Source organism: Eubalaena glacialis, chromosome 2 (genome assembly GCF_028564815.1).
Source record: "Eubalaena glacialis isolate mEubGla1 chromosome 2, mEubGla1.1.hap2.+ XY, whole genome shotgun sequence".
NCBI classification, from domain to species: domain Eukaryota; kingdom Metazoa; phylum Chordata; class Mammalia; order Artiodactyla; family Balaenidae; genus Eubalaena; species Eubalaena glacialis.
In genome coordinates this window covers 67358802-67383026 of record NC_083717.1, presented here as the reverse complement: position 1 = coordinate 67383026, position 24225 = coordinate 67358802, and the positions used below count along the sequence as shown (strand labels likewise).

At 37.8% G+C, this 24225-nt stretch overlaps 1 non-coding gene across 1 annotated transcript; it reads right to left on the bottom strand.

The window, feature by feature from the left end:
* Window positions 1–93: 93 nt before the first annotated feature.
* TRNAW-CCA (transfer RNA tryptophan (anticodon CCA)) lies at window positions 94–166 on the bottom strand. Its single transcript has one exon. It is a non-coding gene; the product is annotated as a tRNA-Trp (tRNA).
* Window positions 167–24225: the final 24059 nt, after the last annotated feature.

Below are 24225 nucleotides of genomic sequence, written 5' to 3'. Positions count from 1 at the left end.
TTATTTATTTTTATTTATTTGGCTGTGGTTGTGGCATGCGGGATCTTTAGTTGCGCCATGCAAGATCTTTCAGTTGTGGTATGTGGGATCTAGTTCCCTGACCAAGGATCGAACCCGGGCCCCCTGCATTTGGAGTGCAGAGTCTTAACCGCTGGACCATCAGGGAAGTCCTTAGATTCATTTATTTTTAATAGTCCATGCTTCTTAGTACCACCTTCTTATCTTATCTTTCTCATTGTTGATGGTAATGATTTTTTGTTTGTTTTTATTGTGGTAAGAACATTTAACATGAAATCTACTTGCTTAACAAAATTTTAAGTGTCTAATAGCGTATTGTTAGTTATAAGCATGATATTGTACAGCAGATTCCTGAATTTCTGTTTATTTTTTTCGTCTGTTTTCTCTTTGTTGCTCAGATTGGATCATTTCTATCCTTCTAGCTTTAGGTTCACTCCTCTGTCATCTCCACTCTTCTACTGAGCCCATCCAGTGTTTTTTTTTTTTTTTTAATTTCAGTTGTTGCTTTTTAAATTCTGAAATTTTCATTTGGTTCTTTTTATATTTCATATTTCTTTGAATTTTTGCTAAACAATTAAAAATATGTCATCCCTGAATACCCCAATATGCCTCTGTATCAGAGTGGAAGGCTCAGCTTCCACTAAGTGATGCCGCTGTAAAAAGCAACCCCAAACCTCAGCAACATACGACAAAGGTTTATTTTCCTTTGCATTACATGTAAGTTGTTAATCACCAGTGGCTGTACTCCAGCGTATGGATAGGCTGAGTCTATTTCACCTCTCTCTTCATCCTGGGATCCAGGATGAAGGAGCAGCCCCTAGCTAGGTCATGCCATTCCCATGGAAGAAGGAAAAGAAGAAGAGAGCAGACAGAAATTTGCAGTGCCACTAACAAGCTTCTGTCAGACTGGCAAAGTGTCACTTCTGCTTATATTTCACTGACCAAAGGCCATCATGATGTCAATGGAGAGGGAAATATACTCCTTCTAGAGGAAGACCTGTAAATCACAGGGCAAGAGATGAAGGGAGGGGAGGATATATAATTCTTATCCAGAAAAGAAGGATCAAATAATTAAGAACAATAATACATCACTAAAGCATTTCCAAAGAGTAAGGACATTTCCTACTTAATCACAACCCGTTGTCACCTCTAACCAAATTAACAACAATTCCTTAATATCATCTAATACTCGGCCTATATCTAAAATTTTCCAATTATCCCAAAACTATATTTAAAATTTAATTTATTCAAACCAAAATCCAATCAAGGGCCAATGTAACATGGTTACATGTCTTAAAGTCTTCTAAAATCGAGAACAGTCAGGAGACTGCATTTTTTTCATCATGGGATGTTTTTTCAAGGGACTCGGGCATTTGTCCAGCAGTATCTTCTACCTTCTGGATTTGTTTGGTTGACTCCTCATGGTGTCAATTTAACCTGTTCCTCCATCCCCAGATTTCTCATTAAATGAAATTAGATATAAATAATCAGTTAAACTCAGGTTACATATTTTTGGAAAGAACATTCAGGTACTACTGTGTTGTGCATATTACATCACACCAGGCAGCATATATGTCTTGCTGTCTTACCATGAAGGATGATAAGATTGATCATTGTGTTAAGGTGTTGACAACCTGATTCCTCCAATGTAAATTTTTCCCTCTTGTTAATATCACACCTGTGTGTGATACTCATGAACTATGTGAATAGCTGGTTCCCAACCAACCTTTCATTCAAATGCTTTGGCATCCATTGACAAGCTTGCCTGAATTAATTTTTTTCAGTTGTAGTAAAATGATAATTTTTATCATTACTTTTACATTTGTTAGCTGGCAATCTTGTGTAAATAAGGGTGTTCTTTATCATCATATCTAGTATATTTATGAGATAGCTAGATAGATAGCTATTAGGTTAAAATATAAAACTCTTAGGATCTTATACATTGAGTTTTTAATCTTACTTTTAAGAAGCTAGTATTATACCATAAACATTTTTCTCTATATATTCTTCAAAATAGTTTTGATGGCTTGTAATATGCATTATGGTGATGAATGACTATGATGAGTATTAATCTAATATAGAGAATCTGTATGCTGAGCATTATAAAACAGTTTTTTTGTGTTTCCTTGACTTTCATGGCTTTGATATTTTAAAATATTACAGGGCAATTATTTTGTAGAATATCAGTCAATTTGAATTTGTCTGATAATTTCTCATGATTAGATTTAGGTTATGCCTCTAGAATTTCTAGAATTCTGGAATTTCTATCTGGTTCTTTAAAAAACGTTTCTCATTTCTCCATTGAGATTCCCTGTTTGTTCATCCACTGTGGCTACATTTTCCTATAGTTTCTCTATCATATTTATTATACTTGTTTCAGCTAATTCCAAATCAAACATATGAGTCACTTATGGGCCATTGTATACAATATGTTATAGAAAATCTGGATTAAGTTATCTTCCTCTAAAGAATATTGCATTTTGTTGTGGCAACAGTTAAATTACTTGCAGATTATCTTGATCCTTGGGGGCTTAGTTTTAGCCTTCATTAGAGAAGGCATATTCAGTTTTTCCCTTGGTCCTCAGATGTGGTCTTTGCTCCTAAGGTGTAGCTCTTCAGGAATGTCAGTGGAAAGCTCTAGCTGTTTGCCAAGCTCCTCTATTTTGGTTGGACTTAAATGCCAAACTTAAACTCCTGAGTCCTAGGCAGCTGCTAAAATCTCAGCTCAGTTCCTTAGCCTCTTTTTTGCTGAGTTTCTTGAAGTCTTGTCCTGTGCATACACAATTTAGGAATCAGTCAAGGATTAAAGGGATATTTATATTAAAATTTTGGATCTCCTTCTTTTGTGACTGATTCCTTTCTGGGTCGTTCTCTCCCCTGCCCCTTCCTGCTCCCTGATTTCCAGTGCTTCTGGATCATTTCCAAAACTCTGAATTCTGTCTCATACTAGTAAAACTGCTACTCTCTGCTTGAGCTCTATTTGCCTAGGCACTTCAGTAAACTATGAAATGCCCCAAGGGGAAAAGGTGATTAAATGTCGGTCTCACCCAGTGAGCTTCTCTTCTTCAAGGGTAATATCCTTCCCATTTCTCTCTTCTTTGGGTTGCTCTCCAGTGCCTTCACACAGTTGTTTTTTATATTTTGTCCAGGATTTACAATTGTTATTGGCAAGAGAGTTAATCTAATACAGGCTACTCCTCCATTCCATAACCTAGAACCAGATAGGTGTGTTTTGATTCAAAGTTATTTAGAAATCATTATAAAGATGAAGAAGTAAATCAAACAAGCAGTAATAATATTTATATTTTAATGAATTTGTTTCTGTTTGGTACTTTAGGTGTTTGTAATGTTTCATAGAATTTGGCATGCTAGGATTGCAATTCTAACTTATAATGTGTAATTAAATAATTTGTTTAAATTTGTCACTTAATGTTTAAATCTCATTTTGTAAACAGTATGGAAACAATTAAAGGCATTTTAGATTCATATTTATATTTAACTTACTGGATTTACAAATATTCTTAAATACTTCAGAGAGGTCTCCCTGTAAATCAGATACTGAAATACTTAAAAAGGAAATTGACTATATTAGATTCAAAATTCAATTTGAAATAACTGAAGCGTTTAATTAAATTTGTAAATAGGACCAAAATTAATACAAGCTCCTTATTAATGATTATTAAAATTTTCTACACTTATAAGGAAAATAAGAAAGTGATTAATATTGTAAATTGAATAATTGTATTTGTAATTTTATTTATTTACTTATTAAATTAATTTTTATTGGAGTATAGTTGATTTACAATGTGTTAGTTTCTGCTCTATAGCAAAGTGAATCAGTTATACATATGCATATATCCACTCTTTTTTAAGATTCTATTCCCATATAGGTCATTACAGAGTATTGAATAGAGTTCCCTGTGCTATACAGTATATTTGTAATTTTAATAAATTGAACAATTAATTTTAAACTAATATTCTAAATGAGCATGTATTGACGTAAACTCCATGGGTTTGGACTCTGCAAGACTGGGTTAAAATGGCTCTGGATCACCATTTACTTAATGTCTGTCATCCATGATTTCTTTATCTGTAAAATGAGGATAATGATACCTCCCTAAAAGTACATGTTGCAATAAATATTAATGTTCATGATGGTAATAATAATGATTAATGATAATATTTTTTAAAGGAGAGTTATAAAACAATGTACACACTATGCTTCCATTTTTTGGTTAAAAAATAAGATATGCAAAGACAGGTATTAAAAAAATCTCCAAGAGGTTATATACATTAGTTTTTACACACAATTATCTATCATTTAAAATTTTTTTCCACAGTATAAATGTATTATATTATGATATCTATTTGTTGTATGTATATGTGTGTGTGTTCATATATAAAACTTCTAGTTGTAGTTGATCATTTTGTGGGGAGGGATTATGAGTAACTTTTACTACTTGTTTCTTAATTTCATGTATTGTCTATGTTGAGCAGATATAACATAATCAGCACAAACACGTACCTGAACATTTTAAAGTCAAGAAAGAGACATCTTTCCTTGGTTTTAATCTTGCATGGAGATCTTGCCACAAGGGTCCAGGGAGATAGAAGTCATGCTCAGTATCATCCATCACACAACCATTAAGTCATTGAAAAATCCTTGTGTAGAGTATTTGCTTTGAGATTGGGTGCAGCCTGATTTCCATCCACACATACTTCATTTCTTCCAGTAAATGTGATCTTGCTTCACAGCATAATGAAGGTGCAAGCCTCTGCCTGTCCGAGTATCTTAGTAGAGTATGTGTGTTGAGAAACCTTATAAGTAGGAGGGACCCTTGTTTCCTTTCCTTTTCTCCTTTTGCCACCCCTTTTCACTCTTCATGCTCTCTTATAAAGACTTAACCCCTCTCGAGGCCCCCCCTGATCCTCTGCCCATCCCAGGGGAAATTTCCAAATCTGTCTCTGAAACTCCTTCCTCTTCCCAGGACCCAGGTCAGAATTTCCAAATGTCTACTGGACATTCCCACCTCAAATTCAGCAAACCAAACACTGGCAGTTTCATGGCCTGCAGACCAGCTTTTTGTCCCCTTTTTTGGATAATGGTTAATGGGATCTCCAATTTACTTAACCAGATAAATGTATTTAACCTCATATGTCCTTTCATCCTGGAGGCTTTTTCTGACCATCTCTCTCCCAGAGAATAAACCCTCTCTCACCTGAGCAATCCGGGCTCCATGGTACATACACCTCTTTAGATCACCTCTCACTTTGGACTATGACTCTTTCATTATATTTTTTTGTCCTTGACAAGATCATATGTTCTTTGAAACTAGGGATATATCAGGGTATCCCAGAACTGACCACAATGCCTGTAAGATATTCTTATCACTTGTTAATGTCTTGAAGCAAAAGCAATGCATTTTACTCCCCCAGTGAGAAGAGACAACCCTTCTTTACAGAGGAATCCCAAATAATATATGTCGATAACCCCACCTCCTACTTCATGTATGGCCTGGGCTGTTACTTACTTCCAAAGGGTAGCATATAGGAAAGGAAAAAATAATAACTTTATAGTATAGAAATCTTGCAAACACCACCTTTATCAAGTGATGAAGGTCAACATCATCAGTGATGTTGTGTAGATACCAGGGGTATCAGGGGTACCAGGTACCCCTGATAGCATGTAATGGGAAGGGCACTTCACCTCTGTGCTGTGCTTCCTCCAAACCTGTAATCCCAGTCTAACCTTGAGAAAACATCTGACAAACCCAGACTGAGGGACATTCTACAAATACCTGACATGTACTTCTTAAAACTGTTGAGGTCATTAGAAACAAAAATTTAAAAAGGAAAGACTTGAGAAACTCACTGACTAGAGGAGACTAGGGAGAAATGATAACTAAATGTAATGTGGGATCTTGCATTAGCTCCTGGAACAGAAAAAGAACAAACTGGTGAAATCTGATAAAATCTGGAGTTTAGATGATGATAATGTACCAACGTTGCCTTTTTAGTTCTGACAAATGCACCATGGTAATTTAAGATGACGGTATTTGGAGAAACTGAAACTGGGTAAATGAAGAGCTCTCTGTACTACATTTGCAATTTTCTGTAAGTCTAAAATTTTTCCAAAATTAAAAGTTTATTTTAAAAACTCACTCCCCCATGTACTACACCCTCTGTAAAGGCTGAAAGGTTAAACATCTCTGTTTGGATATAAATGGAACCCAGTTAGTTAGAAACTGTTCAGTAGAGTTGAGCAATTAAAGCAACAGAATTTATTTTTTATTTTATACTGATTATAAGGGTCTGTGCAAGAGAATGCCAATAGCCTGCACAACCATTCTTTTTTTTTTTAAGATTTTTTTTTGATGTGGACCATTTTTAAAGTCTTTATTGAATTTGTTACAATATTGCTTCTGTTTTATGTTTTGGTGTTTTGGCCGTGAAGCATGTGGGATCTTAGCTCCCCGACCAGGGATCGAACCCACAACCCCTGCATTGGAAGGCGAAGTCTTAACCACTGGACCGCCAGGGAAGTCCCTGCACATCCATTCTTAACTAACTGAACCTACATTGTCACTCAGCTGAATGGCTATATTTACTGCCTCCCTTGTAGCCCGGGGTGACCTTGTGACTAACTTCTGGTCAATGCTATGGAAACAAGAAGTGTATGCCATTTCCGGGAAGCCTCCTTCAAAGGGCAGGGTGCTCCCTTTCTCTTTCCTGCTGCTGGTATGAGAATGGGAAGGCCCTAGGTGGCACACCGAGGTGGATGGAGCCACAAGAGGGCATGGGTCTGGGTCTTTGATGAAGTCTTGGAGGTGTCATACCTAATCCTGACTAATACAGGATCATACGCATCCATTTTTTAAAAGGGAAAAATTCAGAAAAGTAGATAGGCGCATATGAAGGAAAATAAAAATGGCCTGTAATTCCATGTAGAAATGGCTGGTTTTGACATATCCAGTACCATTTATAAGATAAATACATATCAGATTTTTAAAAAAACTCTTAGGATCCCATACGTGGAGTTTTCTATCTTACTTTTAAAAACTTAATATTATATTAGGGACATTTTTCTGTATATTTATTTTTTGAAAATATTGTTTTGATGTTTGTACAATATACATTATGGTGATGAATGACTATGATGAATATGAATTTAGTGTCACACAGACTTGTGTTCAAGTCTCACTTGGGCCACTGACTGTGTAACTTCAAGCAAGTTGTGCCGCCGTTTGAAAAAAATGGGGATACCTTTTAGAGTTATTGAGAGGATTAAATTAGTTAATGCATATAAAATCTCTAGCACAGGACCTGGATCTTAGTAAATTCTTAATATATATAAACTATTGTTATCATCATTATCATCCTTTAACCAGTTCCCTCTTCATGAACAGTTAATTGTCAGGGTCTAATTAAGAAATAGACAATCCACTATAGTTCAATTAAAAAAAAGAAATAGAAACCACATGAAACCTTAGAACAGAAGGAATTTAATGCAGGGAATTGGTCACAAAAGTGATAGGAAAGCTGAGAAATAAAATAAGGGAAATAAGATGACCCAAAGATTAGCAACAGCAAGAAGGCACTAAAGTGTTAGGTATAAGGAGAGAGGGAAAATGCAGTGTAACCAGAGCCCAGGGCCAGGGTCACCTGGTAGAAGCTATGATCATGGCAGACCTCTCCAGTGGGAACTAGAACAATGGAGGAAATTCAGCTACTTCTGAAGATGCCACCTGATGTGAGGAGGGCTGGATTTTCTCCCTCCCACATTATAATCTCCCTCCAGAACCTCCCATTGCAAATCCATGAAGGGCCCTGGTCCCTCAGTCAGTACCTTGGCTATTTGGGGCTCTTTGGGGTTATTTACTTGATGAAAATACCTTCATACCCAAGTGGTCTGAATCCTTGTTTTTCCATGGCTTTATTGGGTTACTTTAGTCTTTAATTGAACTTTAATATTGGACATGCAATTACTATTCTTTAACTATTTCCAGATTCTAAATGGCACCCCATTGACTCTCCCAGGTCCCAGATATGGTCATTCCTGCACCAGATGTATAGCAGCAACCTAGTTTTCCCTTGATGATTGATACCAATAACCCCAGACAGTAAATTCTCCTTTCTCAGCCTGACAATTCCGTGACCTGAGGAATCCTAAATGGTCAGATGGCATACTCAACTTCACATTTAATTATTTTATCTCCTGAAGAAATAATACTTCTCCTGAGGACCTAGATCACAAAAGTAGCAGAGCCCAAGGTTTGCGGATGGGAAACAAGAGCTCTTCCAGTGATTTATCAGGTGTAACAGTGAGAGTAACCACTTCCAGTTTTACATCTTAGTTCTCAGACCCTTCAGGGCAGCACTTCAGCCTTGCAGGTGTTATCTCCCAGTAGACACCACAAAAAGTCTTTAGCAGGTCATTCTCTGTTCTATTAGGGCACCTGCTTCTGGGTGATGGGGTATGGTGATAAGACCAGTGAATTTCATAGGCAGGGGTCTATTGATGCATTTCTATTGCTATGAAGTGAGTATTTTGGTAAAAAATAAATGTCATATGGGATTTTTTTGAATTTTATTTTATTTAATTTTTTATACAGCAGGTTCTTATTAGTTATCCATTTTATACATATTAGTGTATATATGTCAATCCCAATCTTCCAATTCATCCCACCCCCCACCCCCACTTTCCACCCTTGGTGTCCATACGTTTGTTCTCTACATCTGTGTCTCTATTTCTGCCCTGCAAACTGGTTTATCTGTACCATTTTTATAGGTTCCTCATATATGCATTAATATACGATATTTGTTTTTCTCTTTCTGACTTACTTTACTCTGTATGACAGTCTCTAGATCCATCCATGACTCTACAAATGACCCAATTTCGTTCCTTTTCATGGCTGAGTAATATTCCATTGCATATATGTACCACATCTTCTTTATCCATTCATCTGTCGATGGGCATTTAGGTTGCTTCCATGACCTGGCTATTGTAAATAGTGCTGCAATGAACATTGGGGTGCATGTGTCTTTTTGAATTATGGTTTTCTCTGGATATGCCCAGTAGTGAGATTGCTGGGTCATATGGTAATTCTATTTTTAGTTTTTTAAGGAACTTCCATACTGTTCTCCATAGTGGCTGTATCAATTTACATTCCCACAGACAGTGCAAGAGGGTTCCCTGCTCTCCACACCCTCTCCAGGATTTGTTGTCTGTAGATTTTCTGATGATGCCCATTCTAACTGGTGTGAGGTGACACCTCATTGTAGTTTTGATTTACATTTCTCTAATAATTAGCAATGTTGAGCAGCTTTTCATGTGCTTCTTGGCCATCTGTATGTCTTCTTTGGAGAAATGTCTATTTAGGTCTTCTGCCCATTTTTTGATTGGGTTGTTTGTTTTTTAAATATTGAGTTGCATTAGCTGTTTATATATTTTGGAGATTAATCCTTTGTCCGTTGATTTGTTTGTAAATATTTTCTCCCATTCTGAGGGTTGTCTTTTCGTCTTGTTTATAGTTTCCTTTGCTTTGCAAAAGCTTTTAAGTTTCATTAGGTCCCATTTGTTTATTTTTGTTTTTATTACCATTACTCTAGGAGGTGGATCAAAAAAGATCTTGCTGTGATTTATGTCAAAGAGTGTTCTTCCTATGTTTTCCTCTAAGAGTTGTATAGTGTGCAGTCTTACATTTAGGTCTCTAATCCACTTTGAGTTTATTTTTGTGTATGGTGTTAGGGAGTGTTCTAATTTCATTCTTTTACATGTAGCTGTCCAGTTTTCCCAGCACCACTTATTGAAGAGACTGTCTTTTCTCCATTGTATATCCTTGCCTCCTTTGTCATAGATTAGTTGACCATAGGTGCGTGGGTTTATATCCTGTTCCATTGATCTATATTTCTGTTTTTGTGCCAGTACCATATTATGTTGATTACTGTAGCTTTGTAGTAAAGTCTGAAGTCAGGGAGTCTGATTCCTCCAGCTCCGTGTTTTTCCCTCAAGACTGCTTTGGCTATTTGGGGTCTTTTGTGTCTCCATACAAATTTTAAGATTTTTTGTTCTAGTTTTGTAAAAAAATGCCATTGGTAATTTGATAGGGATTGCACTGAATCTGTAGATAGCTTTGAACAGTGTAGTCATTTTCACAATATTGATTCTTCCAATCCAAGAACATGGTATATCTCTCCATCTGTTTGTATCATCTTTAATTTCTTTCACCAGTGTCTTATAGTTTTCTGCATACAGGTCTTTTTTCTCCCTAGGTATTTTATTCTTTTTCTTGCAGTGGTAAATGGGAGTGTTTCCTTAATTTCTCTTTCAGATTTTTCATCATTAGTGTATAGGAATGCAAGAGATTTCTGTGCATTAATTTTGTATCCTGCAGCTTTACCAAATTCATTGATTAGCTCATAGTTTTCTGGTGGCATCTTTAGGATTCTCTATGTATAGTATCATGTCATCTGCAGACAGTGACAATTTTACTTCTTCTTTTCCAATTTGTATTCCTTTTATTTCTTTTTCTTCTCTGATTGCCATGGCTAGGACTTCCATAACTATGTTGAATAATAGTGGTGAGAGTGGACAACCATGTTTTGTTCCTGGTCTTAGAGGAAATGTTTTCAGTTTTTCACCATTGAGAATGATGTTTGGTGTGGGTTTGTCATACACGGCATTTATTATGTTGAGGTAGATTCCCTCTATGCCCAGTTTCTGGAGAGCTTTTATCATAAATGGGTGTTGAATTTTGTCAAAAGGTTCTTCTGCATCTATTGAGATGATCATATGGTTTTTATTCTTCAATTTGTTAATATGGTATATCACATTGATTGATTTGCATATATTGAAGAATCCTTGCATCCCTGGGATAAATCCCACTTGATCATGGTGTATGATCCTTTTCATGTGTTGTTGGATTCTGTTCGCTAGTATTTTGTTGAGGACTTTTGTATCTATATTCACCAGTGATATTGGTCTGTAATTTTCTTTTTTTGTAGTATCTTTGTCTTGTTTTGGTATCAGGGTGATGGTGGCCTCATAGAATGAGTTTGGGAGTGTTCCTTCCTCTGCAATTTTTTGGAAGAGTTTGAAAAGGATGGGTGTTAGCTCTTCCCTAAATGTTTGATAGAATTCACCTGTGAAGCCATCTGGTCCTGGACTTTTGTTTGTTGGAAGATTTTTAATCACAGTTTCAATTTCATTACTTGTGATTGGTCTGTTCATATTTTCTATTTCTTCCTGGTTCAGTCTTGGAAGGTTATACCTTTCTAAGAATTTGTCCATTTCTTCCAGGTTGTCCATTTTATTGACATAGAGTTGCTTGTAGTAGTCTCTTAGGATGCTTTGTATTTCTGCGATGTCTGTTGTAACTTCTCTTTTTTCATTTCTAATCTTATTGAGTCCTCTCCCTCTTTTTCCTGATGAGTCTGGCTAAAGCTTTATCAATTTTGTTTATCTTCTCAAAGAACCAGCTTTTAGTTTTATTGATCTTTGCTATTGTTTTCTCTGTTTCTGTTTCATTTGTTTCTGCTCTGATCTTTATGATTTCTTTCCTTCTACTAATTTTGGGTTTTGTTTGTTCTTCTTTCTCTAGTTCCTTTAGGTGTAAGGTTAGATTGTTTTTTTGAGGTTTCTCTTGTTTCTTGAGGTAGGATTGTATTGCTCTAAACTTCCCTCTTTGAACTGCTTTTGCTGCATCCCATAGGTGCTGTATCGTCATGTTTTTGTTGTCATTTGTCTCTAGGTATTTTCTGATTTCTTCAGTGATCTGTTGGTTATTTAGTAACGTATTGTTTAGCTTCCATGTGTTTGTGTGTTTTACATTTTTTTCCCTGTAATTGATTTCTAATCTCATAGCGTTGTGGTCAGAAAAGATGCTTGATATGATTTCAATTTTCTTAAATTTACTGAGGCTTGATTTGTGACCCAAGATGTGACCTATCCTGGAGAATGTCCCATGTGCACTTGAGAAGAAAGTGTAATCTGCTGTTTTTGGATGGAATGTCCTATAAATATCAATTAAATCTATCTGGTCTATTGTGTCATTTAAAGCTTGTGTTTCCTTATTAATTTTCTGTTTGGATGATCTGTCCATTGGTGTAAGTGAGGTGTTAAAAGTCCCCCACTATTATTGTGTTACTGTCAATTTCCTCTTTTATAGCTGTTAGCAGTTGCCTTATGTATTGAGGTGCTCCTATGTTGGGTGCATATATATTTATAATTGTTATATCTTCTTCTTGGATTGATCCCTTGATCATTACATAATGTCCTTCCTTGTCTCTTGTAACATTCTTTATTTTAAAGTCTATTTTATCTGATATGAGTATTGCTACTCCAGCTTTCTTTTGATGTCCACTTGCATGGACTATCTTTTTCCATCCCCTCACTTTCAGTCTGTATGTGTCCCTAGGTCTGAAGTGGGTCTCTTGTAGACACCATATATATGGGTCTTGTTTTTGTATCCATTCAGTGAGCCTGTGTCTTTTGGTTGGAGCATTTGATCCATTCACGTTTAAGGTAATTATCGATATGTATGTTCCTATGACCATTTTCTTAATTGTTTTGGGTTTGTTTTTGTAGGTCCTTTACTTCTCTTGTGTTTCTCACTTAGAGAAGTTCCTTTAGCATTTGTTGTAAAGCTGGTTTGGTGGTGCTGAATTCTCTTAGCTTTTGCTTGTCTGTACAGCTTTTGATTTCTACATCGAATCTGAATGAGATCCTTGCCGGCTAGAGTAATCTTGGTTGTACGTTCTTCCCTTTCATCACTTTAAATATGTCATGCCACTCCCTTCTGGCTTGTAGAGTTTCTGCTGAGAAATCAGCTGTTAACCTTATGGGAGTTCCCTTGTATGTTATTTGTCGTTTTTCCCTTGTGGCTTTCAATAATTTTCTTTGTCTTTAATTTTTATTAATTTGATTACTATGTGTCTCAGTGTGTTTCTCCTTGGGTTTATCCTGCCTGGGACTCTCTGCACTTCCTGGACTTGGGTGGCTATTTCTTTCCTCATGTTAGGGAATTTTTCAACTATAATCTCTTCAAATATTTTCTCGGGTCCTTTCTCTCTCTCTTCTCCTTCTGGGACCCCTATAATGCGAATGTTGTTGTATTTAATGTTGTCCCAGAGATCTCTTAGGGTGGCTTCATTTCTTTTCGTTCTTTTTTCTTTATTCTGTTCTGTGGCAGTGAATTCCACCATTCTGTCTTCCAGGTCACTTATCCGTTCTTCTGCCTCAGTTATTCTGCTGTTGATTCCTTCTAGTGTATTTTTCATTTCAGTTATTGTATTGTTCATCTCTGTTTGTTTGTTCTTTAATTCTTCTAGGTGTTTGCTCTTTAATTCTTCTAGGTCTTTGTTAAACATTTCTTGCATCTTCTCGATCTTTGCCTCCGTTCTTTTTCTGAGGTCTTGTATCATTTTCACTATCATTATTCTGAATTCTTTTTCTCGAAGGTTGCCTCTCTCCACTTCATTTAGTTGTTTTTCTGGGGTTTTATTTTGTTCCTTCATCTGGTACATAGCCCTCTGCCTTTTCATCTTGTTTATCTTTCCGTGAATGTGGTTTTTGTCCACAGGCTGCAGGATTGTAATTCTTCTTGCTTCTGCTGTCTGCCCTCTGGTGGTTGAGGCTATCTAAGAGGCTTGTGCAAGTTTCCTGATGGGAGGGACTGGTGGTGGGTAGAGCTGGGTGTTGCTCTGGTGGGCAGAGCTCAGTCAAACTTTAATCCGCTTGTCTGCTGATGGGTGGGGCTGAGTTCCCTCCCTGTTGGTTGTTTGGCCTGAGGCGACCCAACACTGGAGACTACCGGGCTCTTTGGTGGGGCTAATGGCAGACTCTGGGAGGACTAATGGCAGACTCTGGGAGGGCTCATGCCAAGGAGTACTTCCCAGAACTTCTGCTGCCAGTGTCCTTGTCCTCACGGTGAGACAGAGCCACCCCCCGCCTCTGCAGGAAACCCTCCAACACTAGCAGGTAGGTCTGGTTCAGTCTCCTCTGGGGTCACTGCTCCTTCCCCTGGGTCCCGATGCGCACACTACTTTGTGTGTTCCCTCCAAGAGTGGAGTCTCTGTTTCCCCCAGTCCTGTCGAAGTCCTGCAATCAAATCCTTCAAATCCAGCCTTCAAAGTCGATTCTCTAGGAATTCCTCCTCCCGTTGCTGGACCCCCAGGTTGGGAAGCCTGACGTGGGGCTCAGAACCTTCACTCCAGTGGGTGGACTTCTGTGGTATAAGTGTTCTCCAGTTTGTGAGCCACCCACCCAGTGGTTATGGGATTTGATTTTATTGTGATTGCGCCCCTTCTACCGTCTCATTGTGGCTTCTCCTTTGTCTTTGGATGTGGGGTGTCTTTTTTGGTGAGTTCCAGTGTCTTCCTGTTGATGATTGTTCAGCAGTTAGTTGTGATTCCAGTGCTCTTGCAAGAGGGAGTGAGTGCACGTCCTTCTACTCTGCCATCTTGAACCAATCTCTCTCGTATGGGATTTAATAATGGTAAATAAGATTTTCTCTAATTCCACAGATGGTATGCTTGCAAAAGCATGGAAGGCAGGGAAGACAAACCAATACTCCCAAATAGTAATTTATCCCATTTAGGACAAACTGATGAGTCCAATATAGCACAGTTGCTAATGGGTAGTTGACTATTAATGGGTCCTCCTGGGAAATGGTGTTTAGCCTTGGTTTCTGCTGTTAGCTGATCCAATCTAGATTCATAATTCCATTTGGTGGATGTGGCCACCGTAGTATTAAGTGACTCCTCTGCAATGGATGCCCTCTAGCGAACTTTAACATGGGACACAAATATCCCCACACTCGATGCTTATTTCCGATGTCCAGCCTCATTCCTCTTACACAAACTTTCTTGTCACCAACCTTACATTCTTATTCTTTCCAAGTCCCTAACCAGGTGTTAGCCACTGTCCCAAACTCAGTGTAGATCCATTTCTCAGGTTATTCTTCTCCTGTAGTGAACAGTCATAAGAACTGCTCCAAGCTCTGTCTACTGGCTGGAATTTCCTTCACCACTATCCTTGAACGTCATGCCTAATTAGACTGTAATATGGCAGCATCCACTTCTGGCTAGAGCACCTGTAAACCAGGCTCAAGTTCTTTCTTTCTCTATCAACTAGGCAAAGGGAGGTCCTCATAAGGGCACAGGTGTGAGGTGAAGGAGCACCAGCACTACAGCAGAAGGTGGTAGATGTAACTTGCTTATGCCATACAGATCTACTTGAACCTGATCTCATAGATACCACTTCCATTTGAAAAGAAATTGTTTCTGTACACACCAACCCTTATGGCTTAGTGGATCAGAGAGCACTCAATTCATGACAGGAAGCTCAAGCAATATAGTCACTCAGAGTCCATGATATAGTGGATCCTATGGCGCCCTGCCCATAGGCCCCAATCCAGGACTGAGACACTCATTACCCTGCTGTAATGACGCTATTATGAGAACATGATCACAGTTGATCCCCTTCTGGAAATTTCCCAGAGCCCATGGAAGCAGCCTTGCTCAAAGTTATGCTCCCCTCCCTGGGGCAAAGACCACATCCAGTACCTGGGTGATGTGGCAATACCTGGTTCCCTTTCCTCTTCAAGGCAAGACAACTTTATAGAAACATCCCAACTCCAGAACTCCCTGTGTGATCAACTGAGGCCTCTGTTGCAACTGCATCACAGTTCAACTCCTCCCCTTGCCCAGTCCTGACTCTTTCACTCTCTTACTGTTGTTGCACCCAAGTGCAGTCCCCAGTATGCCTCCTGTACACCAGTCTCCATCTCAGACTTGGCTCTGTGGGGAACCAAACACACAGTCAAGTGTTTAGACTCTGTGAAGTCCTTGAGGCATGCCAGGGTTTTCTTCTCAAAGGAAGAATAGTTATCAGCTCAGAAAGGCACAGCTTTGCTTCAAAACTCTATGGGACTATGCTGTGATTCTCTTACTGAGATTTCCTATTCCAAAAAACTTTGAGTACCATTGAATCTGTTGGGTCATAGGCCTGAGTGACAGCCTGTACCCAATAAAGAATCTGCTCTTACTCTGAGCCCCTCTTGAAACTCACAGTCTTGCAGGTTACTTGGTAGATACAGAATATATATCCACCGAAATCTAAAGAAGCTCAGAAATAGTACAGATAGTTCAGTAAAATACATTAATTTTATAGACACTTACTGATGTCTACTATGTGTCAGTCACTCTGGGAGATGCAGGAAAGAAATGAAAAGTGGCTTCACACTTAGAAGAATTTCATCTAGTTAGGTGCAGAGCAATAAGAGTCATGATGATGGCTCTTTGTGGGCAATGCCATACTACATTTATGTATGAAGTGTCACAAGCATGCAAGAAGAGAGTAATCATTCCTGCCCTGGCGGGCTGAATAGGAGGAGTAGGTGATATTTGGTCACATTAAACTGTGAGCTGATCAGCTCAGTGAACAACAAAATACTTTTTTGAGGCCAAATATGAAAGGTGTTAAGATATTTAATGACCCTGAGATTTAAGCTGTTCCTAAGTACGTAATCCACCTATCAGATAAATTTGCTTTCTGGGTTTGGAGCCTAAAAAATGCAACAGAATGAATTTCTGTTTCAACTTTGTGAAGGAGGAATTTAAAAATAATTTCTGACTTCTCTTCAAAACAACAATATAATTCTCACCATTGTCATTTTCTGCTCATGGCCTGGCATTGAACAGTGATAAACAACTATACACTTAATTATAAATTATGTGCTAAATGGATGTTCTAAGTAGATTGTTGGACATATAATATCCTCACCAAATTCTGAGAGTTGAGTACAGCCTTTCTTTTGTCTCTTATTGATGAATCAGATGCAAGATACTCAGAACACCCTAGCATTAATTGTCATTCACTATTTCTAAAGTTTTTTTTGTTTTTTGTTTTAAATAGGCAGTCTTCTTAGAAATAAAGTCAGGAAATGTTCAGCAACTTGGAGAAACAATCTGTATACAATATCTCATGCACTCTTAAGTCAAACATGATCAAGATTGAATAATTTATAGTTTGCTATTGACATAAAAGATTATTCTGAACTTTTTCTTACAAAAAAAGGAATTTCTCTGATGCCTTTTTATTCTAAACGAACACACACACACACACATACACACAGAGCTATTGAAATGTCTTGCCTTATAGTGTCATAGCTAATATTTTAAGGCTTAGTGTATACTTGAGGTGATGTTGATAGTTAACAATAGTGTGTGCAAGCAATATATCTCTAATAGTTTTCTTGAAAATTCAAGGCTTTTTGGCTGACTGTTTGTCAGACCTGATTATTGGATGGTTGCTGTTTTCAACCTTGTAAACTGGCAGGAGATATATCAGGTTTGCATGTTTTTTGTTGTTCAATTGTGCTTGCTCTGTTAGTGTTATCTTTGATCCAAGGCCCCTTTGAGGCCCAATTTTATGATATTTTGGGAGGGTTACTTAAGTTAAAAGGAGATAATATAGTCTGTAAATCCATGTGACCCAATGCCGGTAAATGTCAGTGCATTGCCATTGGCTGGAAGAGAGGAAGCTCTCAAGGGCACCGTTGTCAGCTTCTCCAGGTCATGGACCCACCTCTCATCCCTCACCTCCTGGGGTTCCCCTGGAGAACTGGTGGATGTCATGGTATCGGTGCGATATGAACTAAGTATTATCACTAATCTAATTCTGTGTATCTGAAATTCGACAGTAAAAGAATTTAGGGCCCAGTGAGGTAGGTGAAATCTGAGGGCGCGGATCTGTCCGCGGCATCTACAGATGGATTCCACTGCTTTCTAATGGAGGTGGCAGAGCTTGTGATGTTGGGGACCACGCTCTTCAGCAGCTCTCCTGGACGGGTGCTTTAGGCCAGGGCTATCCCGGAAGGCGGTCAGATTTCGCTGTGTGTCCTGTGTGGGGTAAACTAAGGCAGCTCTGCATCTATCCTGAAAGAGAGAGCCCTTGAGACTGGGTGATGTGTAGTCTGCTGCGTGATTGTGTGGGCCAAGCGTCAGCCCCTTGGAGACCACTGCAGGGGATGCAGTTGGAAGGGGCCTAAAAGACTAGATCTTATAAGTTCTCACCACACAAAAGAAGAAGGTCTTGCTCGTGGGGCGGCCTCAGCAGGGAAGGAGGTAGAGAGTTGGGTCCGCAGAGGCTGGTAAGGTCCAAGAGCGCGGTCCTCGCATGCAGTCCTCCTCAGAGGGGGTTATTCTACAGAAGCCCAGAGCCCCTGGAGGGGAGGGGCTCACTTCAGGTGTCAGGAGCCCCACCTGAGAGCCTGTCACTCCTGCACCTGGCAGGTGCTGTGTAGGAGGGATGACCAGGCCCACAGCTGCCTGTTCTGTGGGCAGGAGAGACAGTGATGGTGGCTTCTCCAGCCCGGGGGTCTGGTGACAGATCAGGAACATTCAGTCACTCACTAGGAGAGCTCCCCGCCAACTCGAGCCTGGCAGGGGACCCTCTCTGACTTGCCACCAAACCTAACTGTCATCACCCCCTGAGGCGGCCTTGGCCTAGTGTAGGGGCTGCTGGTTGGATTTGTTAGGTTCAGTTCTGTCCACTGACCTCCTGTGTTCTCTTTGATTTCTGTTTAATTTTATATATTTAAATGTTTATGAATAGGTAATATGATGACATAGTCCAGAATTCGAGAGCAATAAACGGTTATATACAGTGAAAACTCTCTTCTATCCCCCAGTCCGTCCTTCTCTCCAGAGGTAACTGTTGTCAGATCCTTGTGACCATTTGAGGTTTTATATACATATGTGTATGTGTATCTCAACAAGCATCTATTCTTTTCTATCCCTGGCACACTCATGGTAGAAGACCATGTCCGTGGTCTTATACTTTTTTCATTTAATTTATCTCAGAGGTGTTTTCATATTAGTTCATTAAGAGCTTTGTTATTATTTTTAACAATCATGTGACTTTCCTCTGTATGTATGTATGGTACCTTATTTAACCAGTCACCTATTGATGGATATTTAGATGGTTTCCAATCTTTTCATATTACAGTGTTACACAGAATGACCTGGTACAGTGTAATTCCCATGTGTGAAAATATCTGTAAGGATTAATTCTGAGAAGAGGAAAATCCCAAGGCAAAAGGTATGTATACTCATGATTTTGATAGATACTGCCAAATTATCCACCATAAGTGCTGTACTAATTTTCAGTCCCACAAGGACTATGTGAGAGAACTTGTTTATCTGAATCTTAACCATCCTAATGTGTTATCAATCTTTTTGATTTTTGCCAGTCTACTAGATTAAAAATGATATCTTGGTGGGTTTCTAATTTGTTTTTCCTTAATAAGAGTGAAGTTGAGCATATTTTTATATGTCTAAGATGAATGCATGAATGCATGTTTATTTATCTGTGAACTGGTTGTTCAAATCTTCTATCCATTTTTCTATTGAGTTATTTGTCTACCAGTGATTTGTATGTCCCTTTGGGATGTAGTTTGAGTATTTCTGGCACTCGCATTTTGATTTTTCTCATGGTATTTTGAGTGTGTGGGTAGCCAGATTTATCATATATGTATATATGTATGTATATGTATGTATATATTCCCCTCCTGCCCCTTTATGCATGGTTTCTGGATTTTTGTCTTAGAAAAGGATTCCTCACTTCTTATATTGACATTTTTTCACCTTTATTTATTCTAGTACTTTGATGGTTTCTTCCATTTTTTATACATACATTTTGATCCATTTGTCATTTGTCCTTATGTAAGTTGTAAGACATGGGTGTTCCCTTGATTTCCCAGATGGTTACCCAGATGTTGCAATACCATTTATTAAATAATTCATCTTTTCCCCACTGATTAGAACTATCACCTTTATTACCACATTTTTTGTTTGTATTTAGATCTATTTCTGAATCTTCTATTATTTTCCATTGATTTCAGTACCACCTTTTAAATTACTATAGTTTTATGTTTTAATATGTGAAAGGAATGTTGGCCCTTCATTATTTTCATTACAATTCTTCTAAATATTATTGTTTATTTATTGTCTTATTGTTAAAAAAAATTAGAACCAGCATGTCTAGACATACATATACAGATGAAAAAACCCATGTTAACTTAAGGAAAATTGACATCTTTGACATACTGATTGATCCTTCCTAAGCATGTGGTAAATTTATATTTGTTCAAGTAATTTCTTGTGCCCCATAGGAGTAATTTAAAGTTATATCACAGATCTTGCCCTGGAGTTCAAGTCTGCTGTCGTGTGGTCACTGTTAGACCAGTGAGAAGGGTTAACCACCCAAGGGACCTCCAGTGGTATGCATCATTTTTTTTTAGAAAATCAACGTTATTGATTTATAGTTTACATACAATAAATTGCATCCTATTCATGAATTTTTACTCAAAAAATAAAATGTCAAAAAATTGTTCACTGCAATGAAATACCACTTCACACTTTTCAGAAAGGCTTTCATCAGAAAGACAACAAGTGAAGGAGAGGATGTGGAGAAAAGGGAACCTTCACACACTGTTGTTAGGAATGTAAATTGGTGCAGCCACTATGGAAAACAGTATGGATTTCCTCAAAAAATTAGAAATAGAACTACCGTACAATCTAGCAAATCTATATACTTCTGGGTATTTTTCAAAAAAACCCCAAAACACTAATTTGAAAAGATATATGCACCCCTATGTTCACTGCAGCGTTATTCACAATAGCCAAGATATGGAAGCAACCTACGTGTACATCAATAGATGATGGATAAAGAAGATGTGGTATATATACATATACATACACACACACACACACACACACACACACACACACACACACAATGGAATACTACTCAGCCATAAAAAAGAATGAAATCTTGCCATTTGTGACCACATGGATGGACCTAGAGTGTATTATGCTAAGTGAAATAAGTCAGATAAAGACAAATACCATATGGTCTCACTTATATGTGGAATCTAAAAAACAAAACAAACCAACAAACAAAACAAAACAAAAACAGACTCATAGATATAGAGGACAAATGGGTGATTGCCAGAGGGGACGAAGTGGGGGGAGCAAAATAGGTGAAGGGGATTAAGAGGTAGAAACCTCCAGTTATAAAATAAATGTCATGGGTGTGTAATATACAGTGTAAGCAATATGGTCAATAATATTATAGTAACTTTGTATGGGGATAGATGGTTACAAGACTTGGGGTAATCATTTCATAATATATGCAAATGTCAGTATCACTGTGTAATACACCTGAAACTAACATAATATTGTACATCAACTATATTTCAATTTAAAAAAAGGAAAAAATATAGCTAAAGTTTTTAGCTATAAAATGACACTAAAAAGGAGGGTGCCAGGAGCTTTTCCCAAACCATGAGTGCATAGTTTAATCAAGGACTGCTTGGTACACTCCCTGCTGCATTTGCCTCCCTCTAGTCCCAGATAGGTCATATTCAACTCCTTTTTGGAGTCTGTGACTCATGGGTCATGGCATCATGGGTTCTTGGAGCTGGAAGATGCCCTTTGGAGGCTAATGAGTCCAGCTGACCAGATCAGTGTCATGTAGGAGAAAGAATGATGCATCAAGGCAAAGGAGACCTGGGCATCCTCATGTAGGCCCATCTGGTATCCACCTGACTTGCCAACACTTTCAGCTTTTTTGAGACTCAATTTCCACAACTGTGACAGAGGGATAAGTAATACCTGCTTGGTCTACTTTTAGGATTGTTATGAGGGTGAAATGAGATAGAGCGTGTACAAGGTATTAGTAAGTCAAAAGGTAATGAAAATACAAGCGGCTATTATTAAACAGATAGGAAAATAAGATGTGGACATATTAAAATCCCCTGTACCCAAGGTCATCATTTTGGCTTGGTGGCACCAATCAAAAGAGCTCTGTATCATTCAACAAACTCTATAGAGCTTACCCTCTGTCCAAGCATTGTGTAAAGGATACAAAACAAGAAAAGAAAGACATGGTTATCCCTGCTCTAAAGAAACTCATCATCTAATGGGGTAATATATTTCTTTTTGAGTGCTGGTAACAAGAGTATGATTACTTTGTGAAAATCCATTGAGCTGTACAACAATAACTTGTACACCTTTCTGTATACATGTTAGGTTCAATAGAGTTTACAGAAAAGTAAACTGGATTAATTTTAACTATATGTTTGTAAGATGCATTCATAGATTTGAATGTGGCATCGCGTTTTATTATATGTTCCACTAGAATTTATTTGCCCTTTCTACTGGTGATGGACATTTGGATTGTTTCTGGTACGGGGCATTTGTGAAAAATGCTTATATGTGTCTCCTGGTGTGCATGAGCACAAGTTGCTCGGGGAGGGGGACAGCTGAATCATTGTTTGTGGCCATCTTCAAGTTTAATAGATCGTGCTAAACTGGTGTTTGAAGTGGTTGCTCCAATTCTCCTTCCCAACAGCAGTGTGTGAGATTACTCTAATTGGTTTGACAGTCATTACAATTTTTGCCAGTCTGACCAGTGTCCTGTGGTATCTTATCGTGGTGTTACTTTGCATTTTCCTGATGTCGAACCTATGTTTACTGGACTTTTGGATTTCTTCTTTTGAGAACTCCTTCCTCAAGACTTTGCCCATTTCTCTACTGGGTTTTTCTTTTCTTATTGATTTGGATTGAGGATTACTCAAGAATTCTGGGACTCTGAGTGGACAGGTGCTCAGAGTCATCCTAATATATCCCATGGGAAGAAGTTATAGCTTCCACATCTCTGAGGTCACCAGCTGTGCTTCTTTTCTCAATGTGTCACTGGGGAGGATGGATTTTCCATTATGTTTTTATTATTGATTCCTATCTTAATTGCATTATAGCTAATGCTTTGAAATTGTTGAGATTTGGCTTATGGCCTTACTGTACAGGCAATTTTTGTAAATATTCCAGGTGTGATGTGAAGGATGTATATTTTGCAGATAGTTGTTGTAGACACACCATGTGCGTTACATCGAGTGTGTTACATGTGCTCTTCAAATCTGTACCCCTCGTTGATTTTTTGGTCTGCTTGTCCTATTAATTACCGAGATGAGTATATTAAAATATTCCATTGAAATTCCAGATTTGTCTATTTATCCTTGTAATTCTTTCCACTTTTGCCTTACATATTGTAAGACTGTTTCTGTCTACTTTTGCTTTATGTGGTACAAGTCCATGTCCTTAGCCCAGCTTGCTGTCATAGGAAAACAAGCCCCTATGTCTGCCTGGTAGTGTGTCTACAACGCCTGTATCATGAAGCTTTTCCTTTTGTCTCCCTTTATAATCCTGCCTCTCTTACTTTACAGAAGGAACGCACCTTACCCATTTCCCTTCTTACTATGCTTCTTTGCCTCTGGAGCACCAAAGGGTACTCTGAAATATTAGTTATTAATATTAATCAAGACACCATAAATTGAAGGCAAGGCTTTGTGTTTTTCATTAGTTAGACATTTATGTGTTAGGGACACAGCATAGCATTAGATGATGATAGGATTTGGGGCATATAACTTAAGAATATTTTAAAAGTTGAATGACATTACATAACAAAATTTCTCCCATTTCCACCCACTGATATATATAAACATATTTTCTAATGATTTACATATATAGAAATGGAAAGAGGAATAGAATTTATGCTGACCCTTGTTTCATTCTAATAATCAGTCATATTTATCGCAGCTATAGAACTAATTGAAAAGCAAAAGCCCCAGTCATTTCATTAAGAAATACATACATACTTTAATATAATTTAAATATGATATATTTAATGTAACTTGAAATTTTATGTTTAAGAAACATAAAAATGTATAATTATGATGTTTTAGCTAAATTTGACTCAATTTTCCCATGTTTTAGTTGCAGATAAGGGTGATAAGGTAATCAATTTTCAAAACTTTGAAATATAAATGTATATTTTTATGTAAAATTCTGAGTTCAAGGAGAAAAAAGAATTATGTAAAATTTTTGACTGTTAAAGATGAGTTCATTCATAATACGTTTTAAATGGAACAACAATGGGAATCAAATCGCATAGTGTTTATTTTCCATTGAGTGTATTTAAAAGAATGATGTGAAAGTTTTCTTTTAAAATGTCAATTTCCGTAATGTGCAAGAAATAACAAAAGTTTTTGAGATCAACTTTTAAAAAGTGTACAATTCTTTTACGAGTATGCGAGCAGAACACGATGAAGACCCTGACCTCATGCTGGCCTAGTCCATCTCCTG